Raw genomic sequence first — 20,455 nt, forward strand, 5'->3', positions numbered from 1 at the left:
ATGCGCACCCCGTATACACGTAACATTCAATCCTACCAGACAGACGCTAGGAACGCGAAATCAATACACAAATGTTTTACTCGTCAATAATTAATAAAACGCCCCATAATCCGTCTGAGTAGCTGATTCCTCGGCGCAGTCAAGTCAACCCTTTCGGATTTTTACTTTTTCGATATCGCTAGGAAAGTAACTTGAAACCGACTCCACACGATTTGGCTGCACCGTGCGCTGCTGACTGCCCAGCTACAAACATGTTGTCAGTTCTGTCGGCACGTAACATCTAAGCGATTGTCTAAGCAGCTCACGCAGCCACTCAAGCATCTCTCGAAACCCGGGAGGCCGTCTAAACAAACACACGTGCCTTCTGACCGATGACAGTTTTCCTGCTGCGGACTTCGCTGCTGCAAACATATCCTTCATGCCTTTCGATCTCGACTCCACGAGGCCGTCAAGACCAAAGCTCCGATACGCTCGACGCATTCCGTAGATTCTGCATCAGATAATCTCGCCACGTTTTCTGACGAGTGAAAACGGAAAAGCGAGACGATGTTGTGCAACTCGGTACAGCGAACTGTTACTTGAAAGATTTTAAAGTTTTAAAACACAACACAAGACAAAAAAAAAATGCGACCAGGTATGTCGAAAATTTATCTGTAAGATGACAGCAAGGTCTACTATACTGCAAGGAGGGAAGGTGTAAAACTTGTCTCAGATGATTGTGTCTTATCATCGGAATTCCTTCGAGAGCATCTTGACTGTAAAGACAAAAAATAAAGGAAGCTTTATTTTACGAAGTTAACAACTGCCCAGTCACTCTTAACAAGGTGTCCAAAGCGCTTTGAGTGCCTCAGCGGATTTGCTTTCGAGCATCGGCCTTGCTTGTGTCGGCGCAGTTCGCAAAATATTCGACACATAAAATGAAACGTAGATGCTACAACAGTGCGGCATGCAAGCGTTACACTCTCAAAGGTGTCTTCACCTGTACTGCTCCGCGTTGCACCCGGAGCACCAATCATAGTTCTTCCTTTAAACATGTCAACCAATAGAAGGGGCAAGTGGTCTCGCACCTCACTGCCGCTGAAGTCTTAGTGGAAAAATGGCGTCCACCTCTTGTGTGCCTGACTCAACATGCTATACCACCAGAGGGTGTTATTGGCGCATTCACACTGGCAGTCGATCAGCGTTTACAAAGCGGTTACGGATGCGGCTCGCGAGCGACCTTGTTCAGAACTTAAGATACATCGAGACGCGGTTGGTGGTATCTCGGCGATTACGCGTCATCTTTTGAGACTCGGGTTTAGACGTTCTCCTTCTCGTCCTTGTCGTCTGTCAATACCTGTCTCGAGTTCAAGTTTCACGAAAATGTTTGATGTACACCAGCTTACTTGCGCCCTTACGTTCTGCTCATTCGGCAACCTTGTTTTTCAATCCAAAATCAAATTTAATTTACGATCCAAAACCAATATTTTGCTATTTAGGTACTGAAGGTTTTTCTTTAAGTCGCTCGCACGCATCACGAGTTCAGGCAGCGAAAAAGAAGACATGGACCCGCAGAACCCACAGGCGATTCCCTCGACTTCGCACACGAGGAAAGCCCAACTAGGAGCTCTTTGCTGACTCAAAATATGATGCCCCCGACCCTTTCTTTGAAGCGGACTCGACCGTGGCGCGGAAAATGTGATCGGTGATAGTCGGTCGTGGCTTCGTTGCTGACGAACTCTCCTCTCGTCACTCGCACGTTGATCGAGTCTGGCGTTTGTTTGATATTAATCTAAAACAAAAGCCATATAAACAACATATGCATTGTCTGGTACGCGCACTTTATTTCTTGAGCAGGTTCCCTTAATTTGTTTTTTATTTGGCAGAAGAAACGTTGCAGGTCGAGCTAGGGCAGGTACTCTGCCCTAGCTCGACACCGTGCATGACCACCGTGCACGGTGGTCATGCACGGTGTCGAAAGCTTTCAGTAATTCACGTGATTGCCTTAGTCACTAACGGCGGATGTTCTACAGGAAAAGACTAGTAAGGCAGCGCAGCGGCAAGCTTTGACACCCCGAATAGTAATAAGCAACCTAGCTTACCCAAACCAAACCACCCGAGCGAAGCCTGTTAAGATTACGAGTCAATTATTTTCGCGGCGGGTTCAAGTGACGGGCGTGAACATCACGTATTCTCGTTGATTTTTTTGTTGCAACGCTAGAACTACAGCATCTATGACGCCTCACCAGCGGCAGATGCTGTCTTGCTTCGAAAGCCACCGTCGTCATGTCAGCGTCGCGTTGCGATTGGCTGCCGCTCGCGAAAGCAGTTGGGAGAAATCTGTCCCGAAACGGTTGGCAAAAACACGCCCCGACAGCTCGATCCCTGCCGCTTTGCGGTTGAGAACGCCCGTATCCGCTTCGCGGTAGCGGATCCGCTTCTCGTGTGAACGCGCCATTAAAGTCACTGAAAACGTAAGTTATTTTGGTTACGCTCCTTGATTCATGATGTGTTCATTGGCGGTCTTACCGACTAATGCAACAACCTCACTGGCCGCGGAGATTCCCGGAATTCACTACGCCCTTCGTTTCTTAAACTGTCAGTGACTGCAGTGATTGCCTTTCGCCTATTCCCCTCCCCTGACGAGACAGTGATAAATATTCCATAGTGCACACTACCATTTCCCAATGTTCTGTGTAACGAGTGGGGAAAACCGGTTCCTTTTCTGATAGATGTCCCAAATTCGTAAGAGAAGGTGTGTTTCTGTTGCTTTCCAAGTTGAATGTATTGCAAAGTTTATGGCTGTATAAATTGTATATACTAATAACGCGGAGAGCCGTAAACAAACCAGCTGTATGAGAGTCAAACGGGACACCACCGATAGACCTCAACACCCTTTTTTTTTAATAAAAGTATTTTCTCAAGATTGAATAATGTAGCTGAGCCCCAGACGAGATGGCAGTAATTTAAGTTGGGATAAAACAGTGCATTATAGATTAGTAACTTCACATTATTTGGTAAAATTGATCGATGACGGCATATCAATCCCGCTATTCGTGACAGTATAGGGATTATAAGATTAGAGTGGTTGTCCCAGGACATATTTTCAGAAAAAATTACTCCCAGTGCCCTGAAATGACTCAGAATCTCAATTGGAGTTGAATTTAATGTGATATCTCGGGTTAGTCTGACCGATTTACCTTTGGTGTGAAAAAAGTACAGCTTTCGTTTTGTCTATGTTTATTTGTAGGGAGTTCTCCCGACTCCAAATTTCCAGTTTGGACAACTTCAGAATTGCGGTGTCTACTAGCACATTGCAGTCCTCTCCCGAAATAAGTATTGTTCTATCGTCGGCATAGTTTACAAATTTGACATTTTGGTTGATGTTTATGACGTCATTTACATATAGGTTAAAAAGGAGGGGACCTAATATACTGACCTGAGGAACACCACAAAGTATTGGTTTTACTGAGGAAGAGTTCCTATTTAGACAAACATACTGGGCTCGATGCTCCAGGTAGGACTTAAAATATCTGTAATGCGTGTCCCCGAATGCCATAGATGTAAAGTACTTTTAGTAAAATTTCGTGATCAAGGCAATCAAACAGTTTCGTAAAATCCACAAAAAACTCCCAAAACCATTTTTTCTTCGAAACTTTGCAAAATAAACTCTTTCTGCACAAGTAAAGCGGCCTCTGTTGAACGATGTCTCCTAAAACCAAATTGCGAATCAGTTCGTGTTTATTTATCAAATTCATCAAGCGGATATAAAGCACTTTCCAGCGCTTTTTAAGAAACCGGTAATATTGATATGGGTCTGTAGTTTTCCATTTCATTCCTGTCTCCTTTTTTAGATAAAAGCGAAACTTTTGCTATTTGCATGTGCTTTGGGAAAGCTGAAGCTACCAAAGCCAGGTTAAAAATATGACTTAGTATTCGAGCTATCAAATCAACAACATACTTAACTCGTCTTATCTGGATACCATCGGCATCACAGCTTCCGCTATTGTTTGATTGCAGGATAGGAGATATTACCTCAGATTCACTAACTGGTTCAAGAAATATTGAGGCGTCGTTCCTCGCATCACAGAAACTAGAATTAAAGTTGTGTTTGGTGCTCGTTATACTCACAAAACGGTCACTGAAAGCGTTAGACAATAAACAACCTGTCGGTATTACACTATCACACTCTATTTGTTCGACAGAGCTTCTTGGTTGATTGCGACCTAAAATTGGGTTGATCTGTTTCCACACAATATCCAGACGTCCGTTTGTAGACTCAAGAACGTCAGAATGATAACGGGTTTTGGCGCATCGAATCTCTTTTGTCAAAGCATTGCGATGTGACTTAAATACCTTCAAATCATCTAGGTTTTTGGTCCTCACAAACCTACTATTCAATGTGTCTTTCATGCAAATTTTGCACAGCAAATCCGGCGTTATCCAGGGTTTCGAATACGTCTGGATTTTCTAAGTGATTTGAACGGAAAATGGGTCTTGTATAGGGTAGAAAAGTGATCCATAAAAGTGTTATAGGCCCCATCAGCGTCGTCCTCGCCAAATACCTCGGTCCAGTCAGTGTTGGTAACATCCTGACGAAACGAATCCAATCGATCAAAAGTAATGTTTTGAAATAATATAGGATGGGTTTTTGCTTCTGTTTTTAGATATATTCTTGATACTCAGAAATACTGGGAAATGATCGCTCAGACCACATGCAATGACTCCGTTTTTTATGTCGATATCAAGATGATTGACAATAAATAGGTCTAGCGTAGTTTCTGTATGCAAAGTCGTCTACTAGTGTGAGGCAAAGTGGTTGGTCTACTAATGTATTTTTTACAACCATTTGTATTTATAAGTGACATCATATCTTTTTACTTTCGTGTCTGCACTCATATCTATGTTAAAGTCACCACCCCAGATGAGATTATATTTACCCTCATTGATAAACACCAAAAACAGCATCAAAGACCTTAAAAAAAAAAGACTCAACATTACCGCCAAAAGGACGGTAAACTAGAGCAAAAATATTTTGGTTGTTATGTATGAACAATATTTTATAATTATGAGTAATGCGTGAAGGTCCTTAATGACGCCCTTTCGTGATGGTTCTTCGTGAAGGTTCTTCGTGAAGGATTTATTATAAATTTTGGCTGATATAAATCACACTTTGTGTTCAATATGTGGAGACAGACTCAGTCTTGTCGTAAGGCTGCCACTGTTCCAGAAGAAATTAAATGCATCTTAATCACGGTGATAAAGTGAGGAGACAGATTTTTGCAGAGGGAGGAAACTTTTATTCCTCTCTTAATAACCTATATTTATTAATGTTTGAATATTAATTTTGGAAATTTAGAAATGTGTCTTATTATGGAGGGCGATGCATCTCCCACCAAAGTTAGCGGGCTTATGTCAAGAAAAAAGTTTGGGGATGTATGTAAGGTTCGCGGTCATCTCAATGAAGTCAGTCCCCTCGACTTCGTCCGGCTTTGTCGTCCACTGCTGCTTCACTAGCTGAGCTTTGAACTTCTGTGGTGATAGATAGCCCACGATCCGGTCGCTACGTTCTAAAAACACAAAATCCGCCTAAACAACCTTAAAAAAAAAAAAAGAAAGCGAAATCTTGCGCATGACACAGTACAGGTTTATAAAACGTCATGAGTACGGTTCCGTGTTTTAGTGTATATCGATAAACGCCGAAAAGTAGCTCCCACGCAGACTTTATAATAATCGAAGGAAACCGAAAACCCTACAATGAACCTGCCCTTGAATAGAAAAAACACACACACACACACAAAAAAAAAAAAAAAAAACATTATTCAAGTTATAGTTTTATTTTTTGTTGACTCGGAACACAACACGCACTGAACTGTCCACGAATATGCTTCTTTCCTAGGGGAGCCTCACACTTTATCTGTAGTTTCCTCTCCTTGTTGCGACCGCAACTTTTTTGAGGTGCTCGGGTCATGCGTATCTTTCCTCGGGGTCGGGGAGTCCCATGCCCCTGCTCCGGCTTTCTAAGCCTCAATAACGCCGATTTTTGTTCGTCGGCACCGAAAATAAACACCTACAAAAAACACCGTATCTGAGAAAAAAAGAAAAAAAAAAACATGCATCGAGCTTGAAGAAAAATAAACACCTAAAACACGAAAACCCAGCTATTATATAGTACTCTGAGGAGGGACGATTTTTGCTTTATCGCCCTCTCCCTCTCCTCTCTTTTTCTCTTTGTGTCTCTGTTAATCTGCGTTGTAATAAATTACAACTGCAATTTACGTCCCGGGAGTCTTGAGCGAGGTCGCCCTAGTTGTCATGATAGAGATAGAGTAGTGCAACATCATTACTCGGAACCAAAAACAACAACACGCTGGTCCGCGTTCAGGTGCACCGAGCGTCGGCACATTTTCCAGCTGGCTGGAAAACATCCTTCCCTGCTGGCACGCATACACGAAAGGCGTTCGCGGTTGAGGATAGTCCGGCGTCGATATGCGCCCCACGCGGCGTAATAGTGGAGGAAATGGTCTTAAAACGTGTTTCGAATGGCTTCTTATCGAAAGCGGCATTCCCCCTTTCTTCCTCCCTTGTTCCCCTCCTTGCTCCCCCCTCCCCCGGGGAAAACCGCTGCGCTAACAAGACACAGGGTATGGTAAATATTGTCGCTGCCTTGGAAGAAAACCCAACTGAAGGCGATACTTGGCTTCTATGCCAGATTTTAGAAACCGTCATCTAAAACCATACAAAAATCTTAAGGAAAAAAAATAGCTTGGCAAAAAAAGTACATTCCAGCTTCGATTACCAAATCGAACGGTTGCATGCGCAGAATGACATATTTAATACGCGAGTGGCTCAAGAAAAACATTTATTACTTACGATTTTAAGCGAAACATTCTTATGGAATTTTGGTACGTTGAACCTCTAGAAATATAGAAAAAAGAAAAGACGACGCACGTGTTCTAAAGCTCTCAAGATAATGTTCGCGACTTTTACGGTAGTCCACATTTTCAAAAGCACAAAATGCTTCAAGCCAACCAGATTGATTATTTCAAACGTATGCTAATAATTTACAAACAAAAGCTTTACCAATTGGGTGATGGCGCTGCCTCCCAAGGCCCTAACAAGTTACGAAAAAAAATTAAATGATCAGGTTATTGCATTGCTCAACTATTTGGGCTCCCATGCTGGATTTTTGTCACCATTCCCTAACTACACGAACGTAACAAAACACACGCCTAAACAAAACGGAATAGGCCCTGTGTTAGAAGGTGTTCATTATGTGAGGTGCATTTAAAAGATTTACACTGAACGTATGCCTAATGCTTTGGTGCATATTGAGTGTAGTCTTTGTCTCGCTGATGAATACAATGTCTTTTTGTGGCTTAATGATGGGCCGATATTTTTTGAGCCTTTCTAAATTATTTAATAAACATTCCTCGACGAAAATAATTCCTGGAGAAGGGGAACAATAGGGTCAAAGGACAAACACAACCTCTTGTTCCCTTTCTCCAGGGATTATCTTCGTCATTCTTGACCAGCTCGCTTGCACCTTTGCATTTAATCGCTTTATAATATTCTTTGACATTGTTATATTTAATGATTGTGTGATTAGTTTTGTTTAAATGTGCAACACGGTTGCAAGGACCTTTTGTTGACATGTTTCACGGTATTGTTTCCCCCACATGGGTTAATGTAAAATGCATATAATGCATATAAAGTCTCTTGCTCGTGTGTGTGTTTTTATTTACGTAAACAGTGTGCGTACACGCCATGTTTTTAATTACGTATACAATGTGCGATACAAAAAAGCATTTCTGCCTCACTCAGGCATAATGATTTTCGTATCTACCTTCATACCACGCAGGCTTTGCTAGTGACAACGAAAATTAACTTCACCTTTCCGTGTTATTTTGGTTTTGACGAGTATGTTGGTACATTTCTTACAAATCATTAGGACAATAATACTTCAAACGTTTCTGGTTACGATCTAAATTAAGGACACCTCAATAATTAAAAAGTTTTTAAAATGTATTTATATTTATAATATTCTACTATTTGAACCACCTCATACCGTGCCCGTCTTTTATAAGTAATCTTAAAAAAACTTTCGTTTTAAACTTTTATTGACCTGGTAAGGTCGTTTCGGCGCAGCGTGCGTGCCAACATATCGCGGACTTACGTCACTGATGACCTCAAGAGCACGCACGTCAGTAGATTTTTTGTCAGTGCTTTTTTTTTTTTAAATGCTGCTTTTGAAGAAAACAAAAAAGAAAACTACCCTCCGTTTTTTTTTTTGGTTCTAAAAACTTGCTTTCGGGTCCTTATGCACGCCTATACCTCAACAACTGAATACTGACGCAAGCCCCAGGAGATACCCCGCATGCCTTCGCTGATAAAAGCCGCAGTCTGCACCTCTTACAAGGAGCAGAATTTTATTTCCCTGCGTCGACGAGCTCTATGATTCAGGTTTTAGGAAGGACATTACCTGGCGCATAGCAGCAAAATCACTAAATTATGTGTCTACGTGAGATCTTGAAAAGGCTACCTACGAAATTGAAACCCACCAATGATGATATAAAAGTCTGAAGAGCCTTTTGTCGTACCTACTAACAAGGTGATGGCACTGACAGATCACAAGATGCTGAATACTTTGCAATATGAACAAAAATAGATGTTTTCGGGTATCTAAAAGGCTTACAAGCGGTGCGCGCTTTTCTTCCACTGTCAAGAATCGCACAATAGTTTAATGATTCGAATCCCTCAAATGGCTATATTAAAATGAAAAAATAAAAATACTTTTGCCGAGATTTGAATAATTGTTTTTGCAATTTCGAGCAAGAATTAGATTTATCAAAAGTGACATTTAAAAAAAAAGTTCAAAAATATGTTATGTAAAAAAATTAAGTAGTGCAATCTAGCTTCTCTTTCTAATGAAAGGAATACAAAAAGACTCTCTCTATTTAATACGAAATTATTTTACTAAAATATTATATAAGATACACCGAAAGCCAGTGCACTCAATTAAAAAGAGCTCGGGGTAAGTGTTGCAAAACCGGAAAAAAATCTAAATGAAGCAAATGAAGGAGTTTCCCGCTTGTCCGCGCCTCTAGCAACCTACACACTCTCTCTCTTTCTCTCTCTCTGTATATATATATATATATATATATATATATATATATATATATATATATATATATATATATATACACATATATATTAGTGAGTTCCCTTTCGTGCAAAACACGAAGGCATCCATCCACTGAAAACAATAGGATACTAACGAATGATAAATCTCGGAATACAAGATCTTAAAATCTAGCTGTGCACATGAACAAGAAGCAATTGAAACTTTGTCTGTTGCCCCTGCGCGAGACTTTTTGTTTTATCTATTCGTATTCTGAGCTTCGTCATCCGCTAAGATCGTTCTATATTTCGCCGTGATTAGCTGTCTTCGTGTTTTGTGGGAACATTAACTCAAACAGTCTTTAAACAATACTTTTTTGTTTGCAAAGCGGTTTTTGCAAGAAGGGATCAGACAGGTATTTTGCAATGTGGCATGAATAACTAAATTATGTTTTACGTTGATATTAGAAGCAATTGCTGAACGTATTCACTTAAGGTGCACTGAAAATGACCTATGTTCTCTGCTCAATTCACCATCCCAAGTCCTTTAGCATTGTTACCAACCATTGCTTACAACCTCCCTTTTATGGATCCAATATCTGTTGATCTTGACGCTATTGTTAAAATTATTAAGTCCATGAAAGTGTCTTCATCCTGTGGTATCGATAACATCAACTTTAAAATGCTCTAAAAAGTCGTCAACTCTAAAATACTCTAAAAAAAAAGCTCGTCGAGCCTTTTTTATTTAAAATGTTCAGCAGTCGTTGAATACAGCCGCGGTTCCTGATGAGTGGAGAGTCGGAAAGGCCATTCCGGACCACAAGAGCGACAACAAATAATGTGCCCTAAGATACGGGCCTATCTTTCTCACTTCTGTACCTTCAAAAATACTGGAGCACGTAATCCATAAGTATCCATTTACCTCGATTCCATTTTCTTTTTTAACAAGGTTTTGTTCCATAGAAGTTTTTCTTGTGTAACAAAGCTTTTCTGCTTAACCCATGACCTTTTTTCTAACCTCGACTACAATTTCAAAACCGATGCTGTATTTCTTGATTTTGAAAAAATCTTTTCACAAAGTGCCGCATTACCAACTGCTACTAAAACTTTCGTCGTTAAAACTTGACATCAACGTGCTCTCATGAATTAAATCATTAATCTCGCAAAGTAACCAGTTTGTTTCTGCTAATGACTCATCTGCCTTGACCCCTGTCACATCCGGTGCGTCCCAAGGAACAGTTCTTGGTTCGCTACTCTTCCTTGTTTACATCAACGACCTTCCACTTCATGTGTCTTCATCAACTTGCTTATTTGCAGATGACTGTGTCATTTATCGTAAGATAGCAATCTTCCAGTGATTCAGCAGCGCTACAAAATGACCTCGAGTCTATTAATAACTGGTAAGTACTTCGCAATATCCCTCAATGTTAACAAATGTAAACACATGCGCTTCCCTCGTTCCACCTTCTAAGCTTCCACTCTCCTCACTCTTAATGCTGTTCCTCTACAACAGACTGACATATTGAAGGTAAACGTTCTGCAGCCCTCTGCCGAACGTTTATATACGTATCTTGGGGTTCTTCTAACTATGAACATATATTGGGGCAGTCATTAATTGAGTAGTGCCTGTTGCATACCGAAGCCTAGGTTACCTCCGTCGCAACTTCAGATCTGTACCGAGTAACCTAATGCGACTCCTTTACATTTCCTTAGTACGATCGAAATTAGAGCACGCATCTTCCATTTGGCCACCCTCACCTTTCTTCACTAACAGGCAGAAACGAGGCTGTCTAAAACCGTACTCCCCGGTTCATTCAATCTGACCAGTCACGTTTTTCTAGTGTTTCTCAGATAAAGTCGGATCTTTCTCTTTCCTTAATTGCAACATGACGGAAAGGTTTTCGTATTTGGCTTTTGCATTAAGTATATTATTTTCCCCTACTACATCAGACTCTTCTCACTCCGCCAACCTACTCATCTTTTGGACTAGATTATCCTAAAAAAATAGTCCGGCCGCGATGTTTTTCCACAGCATACCAAAAGGCCCTTCTCCCTGACGCGATTCCGGATTGGAATGGCCTTCCTGATGACATTGCAGCCATCGAGAACCCCACAAAATTTCGCGAAGTGATTTGACAAAATTGTTATATGTCACCCCCTCCCTTTCTAACACATCACGGCCCTGATGGTATTGTAAATAAATAAATAAATACGTGCGACCCCACGAACGTTTCGAAATTCAGTAGACATATTTAGATTGAATAGTTCCGCCTTTACCGACGTCAGAATTATCTAACCAAGCAAAGACACAAGCATCTATTAAAATAAAGAGGAGCCCAGAATATTCTTAAAAAAATGAAGTATGGTGGTGTCTGATTCTTCCCTAAAACACAACAAATAAAATAAAAAAGTCGAGATTCTGCTTCAGAAAGACAGGCTCGTTTACTTGGTCGGTATTTCCAATCGGAATATTTGCATGAGTGAGGAAGAGCGAGCGAGAGAAAGAGAGAGGAAGAGAAAAAGGCAAATCGCAGCAACCAGACTGAAAGCCAAATATCAGCTTTGAACAACACAAAGCGGGGGTGCCAGCGAGCTAGAAGGTATAGCAAATATAGTTAGAAAAGTGAAGACTCGGGTCATTGCATTTAATTCCAGACGGTTCTTAGAACCTGATGTTAATTCAGGGCAGTGTAATAAAACAGCGCAGATAACCACTTGTTGAAATAAGGCCCGAAGCACGATTAATGAAGAGCGTTGCGTGTGACTTCAGAGAATGCAGAAGTCTCTGGAATACTAAATAAGGCAGCTTACTAATGGAGATTTTCCATTCTAGCCACTCGTATAGTGATCCAAAGTACAGTTTGGGAAATCCCAGTTCAATAGTCGCTTCAGCCACGTTGCATCTTAACGCAGTATATACACGCTTAGATAAGTCATTGCCCGAGGAGAGCACACAGCATTTTTTTCTAAATATTAATTTTTACGCAACCTTACTCAACTTTCAGATTACCTGCGTGCTGTTTATTACCTTATAATTATACAAATACTGTAACCCGTCAGGTCAGGCATGAAGAAACTGAAGATATTTTTGGTCCTTAGAAAAACACGTGTATATTATGAAGCGAAGTTAGTGTACTTTAAAGCGAAGTACGCCGAAGCGCCTCGTAAAGCGCGTGGACTCCCTAAAGCGTACGCGCGCACATACGTTCACAGATACACAAAAAACGAAATATTTCGCAACGCTCTTACGAACTCTCGCTCATACACACGCGTGAAAGCATTCACGGTTTAATGGTGGTCATGATTACCTAGGCATGCGCCGTGGTTGGCTCTTGCATTAACGTCATACTAGCAAACTTCTTAATTCTATGGCCGATAAGTCCCGTTTCGCAGCAACGGTAAGAAGAGCAAAAAGTAAAAACCGTAACTTAACCATTCGAAACCGTGAACAAACTTCTAATGCAAGGATGACTATCATGTTCAATATCCTAAGGCCGATGAACACAACACGAGCCAAATTTCGTTTTAACTGCTTTCCTCTCTCACAAGCTGCCGTACCATGTAAAGTTGGGAACTAAAACAAAAATAAAACTGCAGCTCTTCTGTTTGCAACCTTTACTATTTTAATCCAAACTTGTCACACGTGCTTATAGCGCTGTTTACAAAACTACAACAGAGGCATATCTAGTTTTAAAAAAATAAAGGAACAATGGAACGTAACAGTTTCGAAGCCCGCAAGTATGTCTGTAGCTGTGTACTCACATCTGGAGAAATCCTTGACCATCAGCGAGAGCTCGACGGGCTTGAGCCCCGTGTTTTCGATGCCTTCTGGGGTCCCGTTATCCAGTTTGGACACGGTCAGCAGCACGGGATCCCTATCCATGGCGACGGCGGGGCGGAGGGGACGGACGACGCTGCTGCTACTGGACGTCTTCGGCGCGAGTGGTGTTCGGGAAAGGCGCGGTCACTTGGTCAAGCTCCACGCGCGATCACCCCCTTCGATCCCAAACCGAGCAGCACCGGCGAACAAGCACCCCACGTGGCGCCACTAACCCCCCGCGACTGGTTTCGCCAGCTGCGAAGCGCTCGTTTTTACCGTTTTGTCCGCGGCATCCAACATTCGCGGCGAGAGGAAAAATTGTTTTTGCAAACTGGTTTTTGTCCGTCGCCTCTTCTCCCCATCAGCGGCGGTAGTGTAACTCACTTGCCTCGATCGCTCGCTTGCTGGCGGTCGAGGTTCGAGTCTGACGTCCGAGAAGTAGTCTTTCCGACCTTGGGTGTTGTGACGGAGACATCGAGGGTCATTTCGATTCGCCGCGTATCTAGGCGTCTCTGTGTGTCAGGTATCTCACGCCAAAAAAACCTTGATGCCTTTATACTTCCTGCCGTGGCCGGACGTGAGTGCAGTGCATATTTGTTAGTTTATTCGAAGGGCGCATCGGTGCCCACGTGAGTTCATCAAAGCGGGAAGAGGCCATGGGTGTTGAGGCTGCGTATAACCAGAGCTGAAAGTACGTCAAGTGATGACGAAACGCCTTTAGAAAAAAAACAACTTTCGAATAAGGTTACCCAACAAGATGCGGCGTCTTTCTTATCTGTTTGAATGGAAGTGCTTTATCCGGGGTTCCTTTATCTACCTCCCTAGTCTGTAATTGTTTGTCTCTCCCCTTTTTTGTTTTCATCTTCAAAGTATCAATAGATATTAAAGGTGGTTCTTTTCTTTGTGAGGCGTCGCGGACTCCCGATGACTTCGATAATACTGAGGTCGAGTTGATTGTTGATGGGCATTAAATAACTACATGTACAGAGAACGGAAATGTATAGCAGGTTTTACGAGTCAAGAAGGAGGCCTTCTGGACGCCCCACGGACCCTCTGCGCGGCTACTCGAGGAGATTTCTGCCCACTTAGCTCAAGAGAAGAAAGCTGTGGCTGGGGCAACACAATTCTTAAACAGCCTGGCATTCGTGCGGCCCTTTCTTTAGAAAAGAAAACGTGTAGAGAACAACGCTTAAAGCTGACATTCTTTTTTTTCTAGTGCTATTCGTTAAATCTAACGTCACCACGTCCTTGCTCTTCTCATTCGTTGATTCTTCTCAAGTTTTGCTTTTTTGCCACGCGAATATGCAATTGCAGGCAATAGTACCGTGTACAAACCTAAACAAGACACACCCGATTTACCCCTAGTATGACCGGCACGCTAGGAAAGTAAACCCGGTACACCTGTATCCAACCGGTGGTAGCATTCTGCACGACTTGGCGAAGGCATTCCCGACCTCCGAACGAAAACGCACAAAAAGTGGTCGCGTCGAATCTTACTCCTCCTTTCCAAGATTCATTAGTCAGAACTTCAGAATCACACAAAACAAAAATTGCCCTGAAACGCCAAAATTTTTTGCCTCTCTTCGACTCCACACCCCAGTGCTGCTTTTCAGTGCGACTGATAGCCCCCGCCTGAGATCTGTCTCATCGTCGATTCCCGACGCTGCATGGTAGTCTCTGATTTCTGACATGAATGATGCCACCGACCTGTCTACGTAGTAACCTTCGAATTTGGGGTTGTAAGTGGTAACCGCAGGTGGTACGTTTGAGGGGGAGGGCTTGCGAAAGCGGAAGTTGGGGGTGTATCATCTGCTCGCGATGTAGGTCAATGGCCCTAGCAGTTCTTGAGACTGCCAGGTCATTCTGTGCCGTTGTGTCTGCCAAGGCTGAGGCGGCAGGTGATTTCGTCTCACTACCAGGCTTGCTAGTTGATGTTGCTTCAGGTTGTTCCGCAAGTTTGTTTGTTTGTTTTATTTCGGACAGAGGGTCACAAGGAGAAATGACAAAAAGGCAGATAAGCTCTGCCTGACGAGGCCCAGAACCCTCAGTACACTGCATCAGCCGTCAATGAAAAAAAAAAAAAAAAAACAAGTACAAAACATCAAAAACAAAACATCAGCAAGAAACAGCAGTGCAATATCATTGGTACCACTACCTGCACAAGGCTGAAAGTTACACGTCATGTTTTATACAGTTTTATACAGTATATATATTTTATACATAATACTATATATACACAATGTATGTAAAGACAAATTGACGTTCAAATTTATTCCGAACAACATGACAGAAGATACCTTTTTAAATCGTATTTGAAGCTGCAACGTAAGCAATATTTAGTATTATTCCCATAAAATCTGAATGTTTTTCTAGGAATTGAGGTATTATGTATTATAGTTTCTGGTTTCCGTAGGTTGTTCTTAACTGAGGAATCCTATAGGATTCGTGCCTTGGATCATATTGAGTATTATTCCAAAGGAATCTCTAAAAAAAAGTCGTTTGGTCGGCAATTATGTTGTTCCGTATGTAAATTGAAAATTTTAGATGAAACATGTGGTTAACGTTAAGCAAATTGTGCAGTATGGTCCATGAAATTTAGATTATCGATGCAGCGTATTGCGTTTTTGCATAATAAAAAGCCTTTCGAGGTTTGTCCTAGTTGTCGATCCCCAGACTAATAAACAGTAATTAAGATGAGAATGCACTAAAGAGTAATAGAATTGAAGTTTTAACCAATTTAGAATCAAAGATCTAACTTTGTATAAGGTCCCAATGGATCGAGGGATGTTTTTATGAATTTTATTTATATGGGGGGGGGGGGGGGTTCCTGATAAGTTTTCCTCAAAAAGAACACCTGAAAAATTTATAAACGGAGACTTGTTCAATTGCACTGTTTTGGAACTTTAAGATAATATTAAAGTCATCAAGTTTATTTCGTGACTTGAAAATGACATATTTGGTTTTGCTAACGTTTAACTGTAGCTGATTTGATCCCAGCAAGGAACACAGCTTCCTTAGCCACATGTTAGCCACAGTTTGAAGGTCCCGCAAATGATTACCAGAAACAAAAAGCTCGTATTGTCCGCATATAAAATTAATCCAGAGTTTATGGTATGTTTACATTATCATTTATATAGGTAATAAAGAGCAATGGTCTCAGAATAGACCCCTGCGGAACCCCATACGTGATTAGTTCAGGCATTGATCGGTAGCCATTTACACAAGTATACTGCATTCTATTCGATAGATAGCTACGGATCAGTTCTAGCGCCACACCTCGGATTCCATAAAAAGTAAGTTTGTGAAACAGGGTATCGTGTTTTATTGAATCAAATGCCTCTTTAAAGCCAAGAAATACTCCGACAGTGAATTTTTTTCATTTCAAAATTATTTAACAACTGTTCTTTAATATTTAGCTAGCGCCAATTTCCGTAGATTTGTCCCTCTGAAATCCGTATGTTCTTTTACAAATACACGTTGTTCATCAAGAAATGTACTCATTAGAGTTTTTATCACATGTTCAAGTACCTTTGAAAACAGTGGAAGGACAGATATGGGCCTGTAATTGTTAATGTTATCAAGAATGCCTCCTTTGTGTAAAATAGCTACTCTGGCGATCTTCATGCCACCTGGAAAAGTTCCTGTCGCCAAAGCATTATTGCATATATGTCGTAAAGGGGAACACAATAAATCTGCGACAGCTTCGATTGGTTCAGCTTTGATATCATCGTCTCCTGCCGCAGTATTATTCGGTAAGGATCTCAGAAAGACAAATATTTCACTTTCGCTGCACGGGATAAAAAATATAGAACTTGAGACTCAAGGAAACACATATCTGCCCAAGTCATGCATCGAATCCGCTGTTCCTAATGCAGCGCCGGAACCCAAAAAAATAGTTGAATTTATCCATTAATGAAGCATTGCTATAGTGATGATGACCTTCAAAATTAAGAGTATTGTGGATCTTGTTGTTCGATTTACCATTTCCCATTTCCTTCCAACTTTTCTTAGGATCGTCCGATACGGCAATGAACTTGTCCTTATCGTATTCTAACCGTGCTTTCTTTAGATCTGCGTTTAATGTATTTCTTTTTTGTTTATATTCAGTTAATATTGTCTGGCAAAACTTGTCAAATAATTTATTTTGTTCCGTAATTCGTTGATAAAGCCCACGGCTGACCCATGGTTTTCTAGACCTTTTGTGCCTTCTTACAAGACGTAGAGGGAATGCACTGCATAGTTATTTTTTATTTTACGTAAAAATATGTCATAGGATAAATTCGGGTTTTCTTCACTATAGACATCATCCCAACTTATTCCTTCAACTAGAGACGGAAAGTAGCTAGGGTATCCATACAAAATCTCCGCTGGAATATGGGCGTATCCGAAGTGAGTCTATTTTCCTTTTAAGCTCGTTGAATAAAACTAAATATTGGAAGTTGATCACTTAGATCAAAAGTCAAAATACCAGACAAAATATCAGTCGAGTCATAGCTGGTAACATACGTCGATCAGAGTTTTACTTTCTAGAGTTATTCTGGTTGGTGAATGAATCACATTTGCGCATCCAAAAGATTCAGTGATATCGAGGAAATGTCGGCATGTAGGGTTTTATGATAGCGTATCAATGTTTACATCACCGACTATAATGACTGGCAAATTCAAAGATGACGTATAATCAAGGACCTCGAAAAAATATTGAATTTTGTTTTTTATTTCACCCGACAGAGGGCGATAAATTGAAGCGATTAATGTATCAAGGCACTTCACGATGATCGATTCATAATGATCACTAACGTATGAAAATTTAGAGAGGATCATATACTGAAGATTATCCTTAAGATAAAGAGAAAATCCCCCTCCCCTGTGGTTTGTCCTATACACACCTTTAAATTTATATCCTGCAAAATAGACTATATCAGGATCTGTTAGGAACCATGTTTCTGTAAATGCCAATATATCAAATTTGTGATCCAGTGAACCCAAACACGTTTCAGTTTCAAGCCATTTGTTTCTCAGACTTCCAGCGTTTACATGAAAGACCGACATACTGTCATATTGAAGAAAAGTAGAGTAGTGTACAAGTGAGTTAAAGGAAAATGTATCATAATAACTAGTTTCATGCTCTTCCGGCGTGGTGGATAGATGTAGGTAATAAAGAGCGTACTATCAGCACTTTTTCAGATAATTTTCGCGAAATCATCTTCGCATTGGATTACGGTTGCTCGTTCCCCTTGCACTTTGCGTACAAACAACTTGCCGTTCTTCTGCCAAGCGTACTGATAGTTTTTCTCTTGAGCTTTTGTCCGCATCATCCAAAGAAGTTTCTTAGTTTCCGGTGTCAAGTTGCCAAGCAGGTGCACAGTGGTTTCGTCTCCGTTTAGGTGACCGCTTTTTTTCATCCACTGATCCCACGTAATACGAGACACGAATCGAACAAGCACAGCTGGGATTTTTCCTGGCTTAGCGGGCAATCGGTGAAGGCCTTCTATCTCGTTTTGGCATAAATCAGCAAGCTGTAGCTGTTTTGCCAGTTTATTCACCTTACTGAGTAGATTTTCATTATTACTAAGTGGAAAGCCGTGTATTTCAATATTTGTCTCCTGCTATACTGTTCCACATTATCGACCTGTTGCCTGAGTTTTTGTACTTCCTGATTTGCCTCGGCCTTCGCTATTCCTTTCTTCAGGTCCACAATCTCAGTCGCTTGTCGTTTCATCTCGGCAAATACTTCGTCATATTGCTTCGACATATGTTGAACAGATAATTCCATACTGTCGACAGTCTCCTTGATCGACATCAAGGAGCCTACTTTGTTTCTTATTTCCGAAATTTTCGATAATTTTTTGTTTATTTCTGCGATTAAATTAGCAAATGTAGGTTCCAACTCGGGTTTCTGGCTTGCAACACCCTCTCCTCCACGTGTCTTCGATGTTTGGCACGTTGGGCATACCCACTTTTTCTTTAACGCCTCTTTCTTTTTTTGTAGCTCGTTTTAGTTACATCCCAGCATGTACCTACATAGTAACCATAATTACACTCTGAACAGGCTAGATATGCGTCGTTATTAGGAAGTATTTCATTGCAGGACCGGCACGTATCAGACTCACTCATTTCAGTAGAAAAAAATAATGTAGCAATTTAACACAAACAGCAACAGCGGCGGCGGCAATTGGACAAGTAAATTAAAAAAAAAGGAAAATAAACAGCATGTACTCGTACTAACCTGCAGTTTTCAAGAGCAGTTGTTAGCGTCCTGCCGGTGTCTTTATCGCCACCGCCGCCGTGCAAGTGTGACGGATCTGGTGGTGGTGGTGGTGGTGACTCGTTGTGGCTTTACGTCACCTATAGTCCTTTGCAACCTAAGAACGAAGGGCGAGGGTAAGACGGGCCGGGGAGGATGAAGCAGACGGAGAGCTGGAGAAGAGAGGGGGAAACCTCCTTCTCTCTTTAGCGTTCCGTCTGCTTCCTCCTCCCCGGCCCGTCTTACCCTCGTCCTTCGTTCTTAGGTTGCAACGGACTATAGGTTGGCCTAGGTATTAACACTCGCACTGGCAGGCGACGAGCCCTGAAAAGAACATTTTATGATAATAATAAAAAAAAAAAAAACGAAAAAAAACGAAAACGGTGTTGTTAATTCTTTAGGTGCTGAATTGAGAGCGGTTGCAGCCTGTCTCTGAGCCCTGTATCTGTGATGAACATTATTAAAGCCCTAAAAGACCTCCTGCAAGTTATCTGCGTGCCGTCTGGAAACAGTGCGTCTTGAGGTGATATTGCTGGACAGAATGACAATCTTTGAAGCATTTCTTCCCTGTTTGTCTCATACTCCGAGCATACTGACGGTGTGTGCTCTACTGACTCTACCTCGTTGCAACTGGGGCTGCTAGGGTCCGGTATTCGCTCAATTCTGTGCAGAAACTCTTTGGTGTAAGCCGTGTTTGTTCGAAGGCGACGCACGAGGGTCGACGCTGCTCGTGAGAACCCGACCAGTGTCCCTATGGGCAAGGCCGGTTCCGGTGTCTCTTTTTGTACGTGCCCTGTACACTCTCCGGCAATATGAAAGACCCACTGGGAGCGCGTGGCCGAGGCGGTGGCTGGCGGGGGCGCTGCGAGCGCTCCGGGCAATTCCATACTGCTTCGAGGGGAGGACGCTCACTCGGGGCTCAGATAAAGCGAAATGCGCTTATCAGTTTGTGCCGAGTCCCGAGTGAGCGTCCTCCCCTCGAAGCAGAATGGAACTGCCCGGAGCGCTCGCAGCGCCCCCGCCAGCCACCGCCTCGGCCGCGCGCTCGCAGTGGGTCTTTCATATCGCCGGAGACTGTACATCTTGGATCACTTTTTGTGGGTCCGCCGGTATGGTGACGTTGGCAGTCTTCTTGTGAGCTTCCGTTGCCAGGCTGTCTGCCTTCTCGTTTCCCTTGACTCCGACATGTCCTGGTATCCACTGGAGGTACACCGCTGTACCTTGCTTTTCCAGTTCGCCAAATGTGTTCCTTACAGCCGTGGTCAGTGGGTCGCTGAAGGACGGATTGACAA

This window comes from Ixodes scapularis, unplaced genomic scaffold (genome assembly GCF_016920785.2).
Source record: "Ixodes scapularis isolate PalLabHiFi unplaced genomic scaffold, ASM1692078v2 PGA_scaffold0__279_contigs__length_252992795, whole genome shotgun sequence".
In the NCBI taxonomy this organism is placed as follows: domain Eukaryota; kingdom Metazoa; phylum Arthropoda; class Arachnida; order Ixodida; family Ixodidae; genus Ixodes; species Ixodes scapularis.